This window comes from Lissotriton vulgaris, chromosome 9, assembly GCF_964263255.1.
Source record: "Lissotriton vulgaris chromosome 9, aLisVul1.2, whole genome shotgun sequence".
NCBI classification, from domain to species: Eukaryota; Metazoa; Chordata; class Amphibia; order Caudata; family Salamandridae; genus Lissotriton; species Lissotriton vulgaris.
This window is the reverse complement of record NC_141697.1, coordinates 576,081,654-576,093,477: the sequence shown is the minus strand read 5'-3', so window position 1 is coordinate 576,093,477 and position 11,824 is coordinate 576,081,654.

Below are 11,824 nucleotides of genomic sequence, written 5' to 3'. Positions count from 1 at the left end.
GAAAAGCTTATAATCAATTTCAGGCTCATCCCCGTTTGAAAGACATTTCCATGTGATGGCTGAGATATTGCACTAACACTGAATCGGCTTTAAGAGGGATGGCAAACTCATTATTCTTAGGTCTGATATAGATACTGTGTCCAACGGACGACAACTTGTGTCAGTTACTAAAGAAATAGAACAGTCTATGTGTACTGATACCTATTCTGATCCCCTACAGTTTATGAGGGAACACTTCACTGCACTGCGCCCAAGTTCACGTTAAAAAAGGCCCATCTTCCTTGACAGATACACAGAACAACAAGTACAAGTTGTCTGACCCTTCTAGGTCAATAACAAGGATCCACACCCTCAGTGTTGGACCAGATTCTACTTAGAAAAAATGTGCGAAAAACAAGTGACACCTCACGGAAACACCACCAACGGGGTAACTGGTATGTAATTTCCAGACAAGCCCCTGTCTCATCATCGGTAGACATGTGCCTAGATTGTTGTTCTGTGTATCTGTCAAGGAAGATGGGCCTTTTTTTAACGTGAACTTGGGCGCAGTGCGTGAAGTGTCCCCTCATAAACTGTAGGGGATCAGAATAGGTATCAGTACACATAGACTGTTCTATTTCTTTAGTAACTGACACAAGTTGTCGTCCGTTGGACAGGGTCTTTTGTTGTTGGTCTAAGTTTGAGTGGAGGGCGACCCAGTCCTTTTTTCCCTCTGAGCTCCCATTGTGAGTTTGACTGATACAGATACCGCCTTACATGTCTTGCCAGCCTCAAATTCGCAAAAAAAATCACAACAGAAATTCTTGCACATATACATACAGAGGTGCTTTCAGTCGACCATCTACGCTAGTTTGCGCCCCGGGAGTTAGCCTTGAAATATCGGTCTTGCTTCATGCATACATACCAACATTTTGAAAGAGGAAAGTGGGAGATTTAAAAGAAATTATTGACAGAATGTATTCCCTCCTTGACTTCTATTGAAGCAGAGGAATTTTCAGGCGAAGATAATCCAAATAAAGCCATTTTAGACTTCATAAAGGGGGAGTCTCCCGCTTGAATTGGGTCTATTTGCACGTATGCACACAATACCTCTCTACCCCCTTGACACTAGGCACTCTTTCATCCCTGTCCAATAAGGCCAACATAGTCCAGTATGAAGGACTGGATTCTTCTTTAAAGTCCATGTGTGCCCTCTGACCCATCTTGCTCGTCTCTATTATCTATTAGACATTGAAAGATAGTGCAGTATTCTGAGGGAACAGTGTACAGGCCATATATTTCTTGACTGCCAGCACTTCCTGAGTGAATACTGTCCTTTTCCTCTCTCAACCATGCTCCCAAAGCTACAAGACACTCGCTCATTCATTTATTCACCCACCCACTCATTCTTCCTCTTTAGCAGTCCTAGTTCCCATGAATCCAGACCAGGCCCGTAGAAAGACCTGACCTCAGTTTCAAACCACGCCACATCTCTTCTAGCTTGAAATCCTGGAATGAAACTGTTGGGGTTCAATCTGTGCCCGGCACCATCCACCACACACTCAAACGCAGAACCGGCTCTGATGCCAGCTAAGCAACTTAGCATGAGGTCTTTAGCATGTAATGGCTAGTCGAGGCCATACAAGGCAAGATGATTACTAGACTAAGCCTCCAGCAAACCTTGGAGGGCTCCGCCTTGGAACCTGATGCCCATTTACCTAAAGAAATGAGCTGCCAGGAGCTCATCGCCAACCTCACTCTTCATCTATGTACCCACAAGGAAATGTATAGTCCAGTCAAACGTATTGTAGATTATTTAAAATAATCATTATGGCGTTGCGTATCTAAAACAACAAAACAAAGACAACTCATTTTCCTCCAACCCTTGGTTGAAATGTTACAAATTATAGCCATGTTAATGTTGAAAAGGAAGACATCTCTACAGCATACCAGGATGTGAAGTGCAAAACTGGTGAAGCAGAATCCAACATTGTCAAAGACCTTTTCTACAGTTTAATTTCAACAATTTATTACCAGTGCATCCTCTCCTTTTACACTGTCGGTAAATTGACTTTCCAATAGTGGTAAACTAGCATTTAACTGACATTTAATAGTTTTGGGCAAATGCAAATCAAATGAATGATCTTTTTCTGATGTTATCTCTCTGCCAGCCGGCTCTTAATTCTGCATTAATAGTTGACCCTCAAATAATTTGTTAGAATGCTACATTTATAATGCTCAGTTAGACATTGCTGAGGTTTTAATGAGATGTAAGTGTCCAAAATAAATATAGCTTTTTGATTATTATTACATGTATCCAAGCCTTAACAAAAAGAGGAGTGCCTACTTGCTTCTGTAACCAGCCTTTTAAAGTATTATGCTAAACTTTGATTGCCCTGTTCTGCTAGCCCCAATTGAGTTCAGATCTGATCTATAGTCTTTATCCAGGACCTTGGTTGACTGACTGATGTACTGGAGATTGCCACCTAAAGTGCAGATTTTAGTGACCTCCTGTTTAGTGTTTCTTAATCTCAGACAGTAGTTAAAATATTGTATAACAAATGTATCTATTTGTGTGTGGCTGCTTGAGAGGTCTGACTCTATACTTTTCGGGACAGAGGACTACGCCATCCCTTGTTCTATCTCTGGCCTACGCTTGCATCTCTAGCACTGAGTATCTTAATTTTTACCTCTGTTGGTGTTTCCAAGCACAAGGGCCCTTCCTTATTTCCCCGAACGTCACCACACTCTCATACACCCCATAACTGCCAGATGGAATGGAATGTGTGATACCTTCTCCCAGTCCTTACTTTGGGTACAGTGGCGCAACCCAACTAACTACATCACTCAATTCTGTGTGAGAAAGGCTGTTTTAAAGAGGCAGGTGCATATCACAAAAACATAACCCTCTGCCATAGCCTTTCAGAATAACATTAAAGCCTCACTACACAACACATATAACCATCCCTAAAAACACCCATCAATATTGTAAAACAACTCCCAAACAACTCTCCCTCGCCCCTTGCATACACCTTCCTAATAATCGCAAAACCAATCACTGTTTAGGTAAACTCAGGGCTGCTTTAATGAGACATATCACTAAAACATAACTCTCTGTCATAGCCTTATAGACTAACATTAAATCCTCAGTCTACATAACCATACCTGTGGTCAAGACCTACTCACTGTCTCTAAAACAGAAACATCAACTTTGTAAAACATCTTCCAAAAAACTCTCCCAAACCCCTTGCACAAACTCTCCACTGAATTCCTCAACCAATTTCTGTTTCCTCTTTAAACTCTGAAAGCTGAGGTATGGCCAAGATAGCGGCCGAGTGAGACGTTCTACTCCGTCTCTCCAGCCCTGCCGCTTGATCCACCACTATTCACAGCACACATGCCCAATTCTGGAGCTTCCTAGACTGCTGGGTAGCAAGGCCTGGCGCCCCGCTGGGATTGAGCTGGAGTCGGAAGAAATTGCTATGCATATCGGTGGCCTTCGGGCCCCGGTGGGACAGTGCTGATTGGTTGGGCCTGCAGGCCGGGGCCACACCTTCTGGAGACTGGGGGTGAGTGAGGCCGTAACCTCAGAGGCATAGTCGGAGGCCCTGACCACTGTGCCCATTTCTGGCCTGTGGGGCAATTTGGCTGGGCTGTCCAACCGTACTCACGCTCGAGGTAGGGGTGAAGAATCGCTCCGGCCCGGAGGGGTCTGCGGTCAGCGTTTAGAGGATGGTTGGATTTGCTCGCCTGCAGGCATGAGCCCAGAGGAGTAAATGGCGAGAACGGTGGTCGTCCTCCCCTGCTGAGTCCGCTATGCAGGCGGGGGCACACCGCATGACAGCAAGGCCCTGATCGCTGCACGCATTTTGGCCTGTTGGGCAACTTGGCTGGGGCGTCCTGCCCTAATCACTCCTGAGGTGGGGTGAAGAATCGCTCTGGCCCAGAGGAGGCTGCGGTCAGCGTGTAGAGGGCAGCTGGATAGACATGTCTGAAGGCCTGAGTACCGGAGGAGTGAACGGCATGACTGGTTACACACAGAGGAGCAGTAACAACCCTGAAGCCCCTCAGTTAGGCCAGGACGAGCATAAACGGGACACTTAGCATTTCTTCACTGTGGCCTCCCTTGGGAAGTAGCAAGAAACGGATCCTTGTTGTGGGCACTCCTGAAGATGCAGACGCCCCCTCACCAACCCAGGGTGAGCTTGGATGCTCTACCTACGTGCAGGGGCGACAGGAGATGTGCTCCGGGTCCTAGAGGAGCAACGGGCCTGGGACCAACTCACCTTCACTGCAAGGGGGGCACCACAAGGAGGGACACCAGGCAAAGTTGAAGCCAGGGGAGCCCGCCATTGCTTGGCGACTTTGGCGTCGCCCAGATCACAGAGCCACACCGGGCCCTGATCGCAGCCTGCACTGGGGATCTGGTGGTGGGCACTTACTGGGGCCCGGTGAGGTTGCTTGGTCTGCCCAGTGACGGCTAGAGCAAAGAAAGACCGTAGTATCAAGGAGATGCTGTCTAGGCAGGTTGGTGGGGCAACTGGGGACCGCTCCTGTCAGTTGCCTCTCAGATACATTACATGATGATGGGCTAGAGGAAACAGTAATATGCTCCTTCCTTGAATCTCTATTTACCTCCCTCTGAGAGTACTTACAGGAGGTCAAGAAGGACCTATCCAGTGACATTAGGAAGCTCAGGAGAGACATGGATTACTGGGGGAACGGATGGCCACTCTGGAGGAGCGTGACAACAGCCATGTAGAGGATGTCGAAACATTGCAGCAGGAAATACTATGCCTCCGCAATCAGCAACTGGATCTTCAGGCACACGCTGAGGATCTGGAAAGTAGATCTCGCCAAAATAACATCTGGATCAGGAGTGTATCCTCCAAAGCGAAAGGCAAGGACTCAGTTGGCTTCGCCACTGATCTTTTCTGAGCAATTCGTGACACTACTCTAACCACAGAGATAAAAATGGACCAAGCTCATCGGGTCTGGCCCTCCCTAGAGCAGAGACAGCCCCACCGGCAGTCATTCTGGTCTACAGACACAACTTCTAATTGAAGGAAGAAATGCTACGCAAGGCCTGGGAGAAACATCCCCTTACCTTAAGGGATCAAGCACCCACCCTTTACAAGGACCTGGCTGCATCTACCTTGTAAAAAAGGTGTGCTTTTGGTCCAGCAATGTCACACCTTAGAAGTCTGGGAATACCTTACTCATGGGGTCATCCATTCTGCTTCGTTTTTCGATGGGAAGGGAAGCTCCTCCAGCTGAGATCTCTGGAGGAAACCTGCAAGGTTCTGGGTAGGGACCTGACGACGGATGGTGCAGTGACCCGGGACTCCCCATCCTGTCCACTGATGGTCGCCCTGGGTGTCGAACCTGCGGGCTGGGAGGAAATCTGCTCAACCAGACCCCATCACCATTGCCAAAGGTCAGCAGGCTGCACTGGACTCGACCTAGGGGCATTAGCTAAGGCCACCTCCTCATGATACAGCTGGGCAGGTATCACCATAGACTGCACAGATGGTGGTTGGGCGGCGAGCCCTGGGTGGAGGGAGATGTGGTCACAAACTAACACCTATTCTTGATGTCTGGAACTGTGGACTGCATCCTGCTTGATATAATATTTACATTTCCTATTTGAATTTTTGCATGGTTTTTCCTGTGGGGTTTTGTTTGATTCAGGAATGCACTCATACTTACAGCAGTTGCAACACGAGATACATGAACGGAAGGCTGGCCCACTGGGATGCCAAACTAGCTGTTGCTTTACGTGTTGGACTCCATTTTGGGTAGCTGTTGGATTTTTCCGGTGGTGTAATAAGAGACATTGCTCTCAGGGTACTCTCCCTCAAAGTAAAGGGCCTTAACAGCCTGGTGAAGCATAGGGCAGTCCTCTCATCTGTAGAATTTGAAAGCAGACCTCTGCCTACTTCAGGAGACACACATCCTTCCGCAGGATTACACAAGGCTCTGTTCCCAAGCCTTACGGCACCAGTTCTTCTCATGGCATACCAAAACAGCGGGTTGGCTTTCCTGGTAGCTCACACTTTTAGGGGGCAAACTGGACCCAAAATGGCAGAAGTGAAGGGCCGCTTTCTCGCACTTTCTCTCACTCTTAATGACTGGATGTTTGTAATAGCCTCTATTTATGCTCCCAATGAGGGTCAGGAAGCATTCCTGCGCACAGCCCTGTCAGACATTTTACATACTTCAGAACGAAGGGTCCGAGTGAGTGGCGACCGCAACCTAGTCTTGGACAATGACCTGGATAGCTCGACACATAGACCTAGCCAGGTAGGGGCATTAACGAAAGAGCAGCATTGGTGGCTTTAGGACTACTGGCTTTTAGATATCACTTGGAGGACGCTTCATTCCCATACCGCAACTATTCTAACTTTTCCCATGCACACAAAACTTACGCCCAACTGCATCACTTTCTGGGCACGAAAGACACTCTCACCTCTGCAGCGGAGATTCTCCCAGCTGCACTCTCAGACCATACAGCAGTGGCACTAGAGATGAGGCTCCCCCAATGACCCACCCAGCTCGGACCTGGTGGAGGAGAGATTCCCTATTACAACGCCCCGAAGTTGTGCAGCAAATTCACTGGGCTATCACTGACTATCTTGCTGTCAATGACACCCATGAAATTTCCATTGAAACACTTAGGGAGGCCCTTAAAGCGGTCATCCATGGGGAATTCCTCACTATTTCGGCTGGGGATAATAAACTACTCATTGAAAAGCTGGACTAGCTGCCAATGCAGGTGAAAGAGCTGGAAGGTATACATGCGCGTATGGGTACTCTGAGAATCAGGCGTCAATTAATTGGTGCGCATGCGCAATTGGCCAGCATTGACCTTGACAGAGCGGAATTCACAGTGCTACACCTGCATCACACTTTTTACGTAGGGGACGACAAGGGTGGCTGCTTGTTGGCAAACAAGCTGCGCGCTCAGAAACAGAAAATGGTTGTACACTCCCTATATGACGCCACAGGGACTCAAGTCTCGGATGACATAACTATTGCGTACACCATTAGGGATTACTATGCATAGCTGTACTCTAGCCAAAGCTTAGAACCTGTAGATGGCGCCTCCGACCTTGTGGACTCCCACACATCCTCCCTATCTCTAGACAAGGCTGACTCTCTGGACACAGAGATCCGGGTGGAGGAGGTCATCTCGGTGATCTCCGGTCAAAAGACCCTGAAGTCCCCGGGCCCAGACATTTTCCCGTCCATATTCTATAAAACCTTTTGCCATGTCCTAGCCCCACTCCTGACACGACTGTTCAACTCCTTTTCAGCTCCAAGGGCTATTCCCTGGTCGATGCTGACAGCCTTGCTAACGGTAATCCCCAAGCCTGGCAGAGATAAGCACCAATGCAGCGCATACCATCCGAAATCCCTATTGAATGTAGACCTCAAACTGTTTTCCAGCATCTTGGCATCCCGATTGGGTCTGCATATGCCATCTATAATAGACCCAGATCAGGCGGGCTTTATTCCTCAGCGCCAGACTAGTGACAATACTAAACAGGTTTTGCATATCATAGAAAAGGCCTCAAGATCGCAGGGAGGGTATGTGCTCCTAGCTAATGATGCTGAGAAAGCCTTTGAGAGGGTTCACTGGCCCTTCTAGGAACAGGTCCTAACCCATTTTGGGACTGGCGGGATATTGAATTGCTACCGCTCTCCCACAGTGTCGGTCAGAGTGAAGAGATGAGTCTCCGCCCCTTTCACCATTGGTAGAGGTATCCAACAGGGATGCCCCCTGACGCCTCCGCTGTTCACCCTCTATAGAGCCTTTAGCTCAAAGGGTCAGAGATAACCCTGAGATCATCTGGACCACCTTCGGGAGGGGAGGGGGGGGGGGGGAGGCAACATAAAATTTGCTTCTATGCTGACGATGTGCTGGCAACAGATAATCCAGCAGTGGCCCTTCCGGCATTTATTACTGAGCTGGAGGCTTGCTTCAGGTTTTCAAATCAATATCACCAAATCTCAGGCACTGAATCTCTCCATGCCTCCCACTTTGGAAACACTACTCGCAGAACACTATCCAATTATATAGGCGACATCAGCAGTCCCTTACCTGAGGATCCACTAGTCTCTACTGTACAGGCAACCTCCCTGCTCAACTATCAATCCCTATGCAGACATATAAGGTCTGAATCGGTCCTTGGAAACAGCACACAATCTCCTGGTTGAGAAGAGTGGCGGCGATTAAGATGACTATCCTGCCCAAAATTCTGTACCTCTTCCAAACACTGCCCATGACGCCCCAAAAAGGGATCATTTCTAAACTGCGCCAATTCGTCTGGGCTGGGAAGCGTCCACGAATGTGAAGAGAAATCAGCTATCTTCGGCCAGCCGATGTGGGGCTCGGGATACTGAACCTCCAACTATACTTCCAGGCAATCCAACTACGACACTTAGTAGAATCGAACAAAGAGAAATCCGAACAGCACTGGCTCTTACAGGGTCAGGCAATGGAGAGACTGCCTTTTGAAGATTCCCTTCCTGAAGGACCGCAGAAACTTTACAAATCCCCTATCACAAAAGTCACAATGGAGGCCTGGGACTGGTGTGGCACTTTATGTGATCTTTCCTCCTTTCCCTCACCGCGGACACCCCTACTTGATAACCAAGATTTCCAGCCAGGTAACAGCCCTGGGGCATTCCATAAGTGGAAACAGACCCCCTGTCGCACAACAGACATATGCTGGACGAGGAGGGGGTGACCCCCCCTTCACACAGGTGCGAGCAGACTACACCCTCCCCGAGACGGAACAGTTGTATTATCGGCAACTTCGACACTGGCTTTTTCACCCTGACAATGAGGAGGTGGTGTAGAGATGCCTTACCCCTTATGAACAATGGCTGGTCTCCAAGACATCTGAGATCCTAATCCAACACTCTAAACATATCTATAAACTTAATCAGATCCACTTGGAAAAGGAACTAGGGAGACACCTGACCAGTAAGGAGTGGGAGGATATATACTACAGAGCGCACCACACCCCCACCAACACTTCACTCACCAAAACACTCACTGAGGTGGCCAAAAATTAGTACCTAACCCCAGAACGCTTACATAGGATCGACTCGAATAAAAGTGCAACCTGTTGGGGTGTTGGGGGGGGGGGGACTCTGGTGCATCTCTTGTGGGATTTCCCACATATCCAGTCATACTGGGCTCAAGTGCTAGACGATATTGACAAGCACTTAGACGCACATATTCACCGATTTCTCTCATACACACTTCTGGGTCTGTCTAACCCGGTTACTTACCCCCTAAAATCTAGGGGAGGATGGCAGATTGATTTGGCTTTGGGCGCGGCGATCCAGAATATAGCGTTATACATTTGGTTTGACTTCACAGCCTTTGGCCTATACTCATCATGGAAAAGATCACTTTTTAGGGCTCGCCCCTTTCCTATTCCGCAGGAATAGGAAAAGAGCCCTAATGCAGCCAAACCATACTTAAGGCCAAGGGCTCTCCGGCGGATTTTGGGAAGTGCACGTCTCGTGCACGAGCTTGCCTGAGCCTTCTGCCTATCAGCCTGCCAGTTCTCCTCCCCTAATTATTCACTTCACTCACTCTGGCTCTTCAAAGGCTCTGCTCCCCGCCCCCCGCCTGCACTTCACGGCCGCTTGCCTTCTGTCCCTTAATCTCCCCGTGACTCCCCCCTCACCTCTCCCACTCCACTGCTTCAGGCCCCCACCATTTGCTCAGGACATTGCTTGTTTAACCAGTCTGTCCCTAGCTGCCAACTTTGTTTACTTTATCTTTAAAATGCTGAATTGCGTCATTCACACTTACTTTAACTATGTTTAATCCTTTACCCTACACCCTCCCTTTTCCAACTGTCCTGCCCACACCTTGTCTGTCCGCATCTGCCAACTTTGTTTACTTTTTCATAAAAGCGCAGAATTGCGGCACAAACACTTTTACTTTCACCATGTTTAAAGCAAAGCGCGTTTGGCGGTCGCTTGTTGTTGTATGTGGGTGTGTTATGCAGCATACGAAAACACGTGCGCTGTTTATGTGAAGTATTACATGGAGCAAAATTGAGTTGTGTTTCTTTACCATGGATTACATTTGCAACTTGTGTTCCTTGTCAAGCGTGCGCGAGTATGCACTTGACTATGTGTGTTAATGTTCGAGTGTACTACTGAGCCCTATTTGTGTATACATGTTTGTGCACTTGTGTGTTTGTATGCCGCTTTTTAAAAAAAAATTCTTTGAGTGTGTGGGTTTCTCTTGTAGCCGACGTGCCTGTGACCTTCCATTATTTCTTCGACTGAGACACTTTATGTAAAACACCTAAATACACATGTACATGTTTTCAGGGAAACCATCATGCCTGACTTAGCATTAAAAGTCACTGGTGTGCGCTACACATACAGTTGATATAAGACGCAGACCTTTCGTACACCGACTTACACCCCCCTGCCGAAATTTAAATAAAGCTATCACCCAACCAGAGTCACAGCAGAACACAATACCCAGAACATATCGGTACAGAATGACCCGGGGCATGTGCAAAGCAGGGGAGTAGATGCACATAATTGCCAGCCACACCACACACCACCATTTGTCTGTGCCACGGCATCAGACTGACCCACCCCCAATCAGACTTCAAAGGAAGCCGCTCCTGCCCCCCCTGCACAATGCCAGAACATCCTTTTAGGGCTGCGACAACACGCACCGCCCCCCCCGCTCCTCTTCCTCGCACAACTCGCGTTTATTTTTAAAAAAAAATTATTTCATATTGCCAATGCTTTTTTTTTTTTACAATAGTGATCGAGCAGATCTAATGCCTTTTCCCAATGCTTGTTTAATATTTACCATTGCACCAGGGAACGGGGGCCTTTATGGCTCACTTGATACACTGGAGGCCTTACTGTGTACTTGACATGCTAATTGAGCACTACAATAAGAACTACAGTCATCCTACATTCTCCGAAGTGGCAATCCTGTGCAGGAATCTGCCGTCTACGGGGTGGTCCCCTCCCTCACCCCACACCGTCAACACAGCTATGGACCTTCAGAGGTGCGTGTGAAGGGAAGTCTGACTCAGTAAACAGTACCCTGTGCATTTCCATCGAGAGTCAGTCAAACACTGGTCATTGCTATTTATATGATCTTTTCCGTAAGTAGCTCATTTCTTAGCAGCCGCTTCCGGAAACCGCGTGAGCTTTGCTCGCCTTATCGAAATAAACTATAGCCATGCTCCTGTCGTAGAAGGATACAGAAGCAGCGGTTCAGGCTGCCACACATGAGAACTGGGCACATTAGAGGAATGCAGAGATTCCTGCAGCGCTTCTGCGACATTCTAGTTTTTGATGTTTCAAACGTGTGAATAGTAGGCATGGGCGGAAAATCCGTTACGCTCGCGGATTTTGCGGATATTCGGCAAATCCGCAATCCGCGAACTTTCGCGGATTTACCGAAAATCCGCAAATCTGCGCGCTGCGGATTTTTTGCTTGTGTTCGCACTGCTCGCGGCCCGCGGCGCGGGCAGCAACAATCTCGCACTCGCGAAATTATAAAAATTACAATTGGGGAGGGGTGAAGGAAGTGGCCCAGTCTCAATCTTCCTGTTCCTGTCCAGCAAGCTCCTCCCATTGGGGTGGGGTGAAGGAAGTGCCCCAGTCTGCAACTTCCTGTTCCTGTCCAGCAATCTCCCATTGCTTAGTCCATTTCCTGGCCACTTTGAATTCGATCTTGACTGGGAAGGATTACTTTTTGTGGATGCTGCTGGATATTTGGATTTGAGGCCTTTTGGATTACTTTTGGATTCGAAATTTGATTTCACAAGTAAGTTAA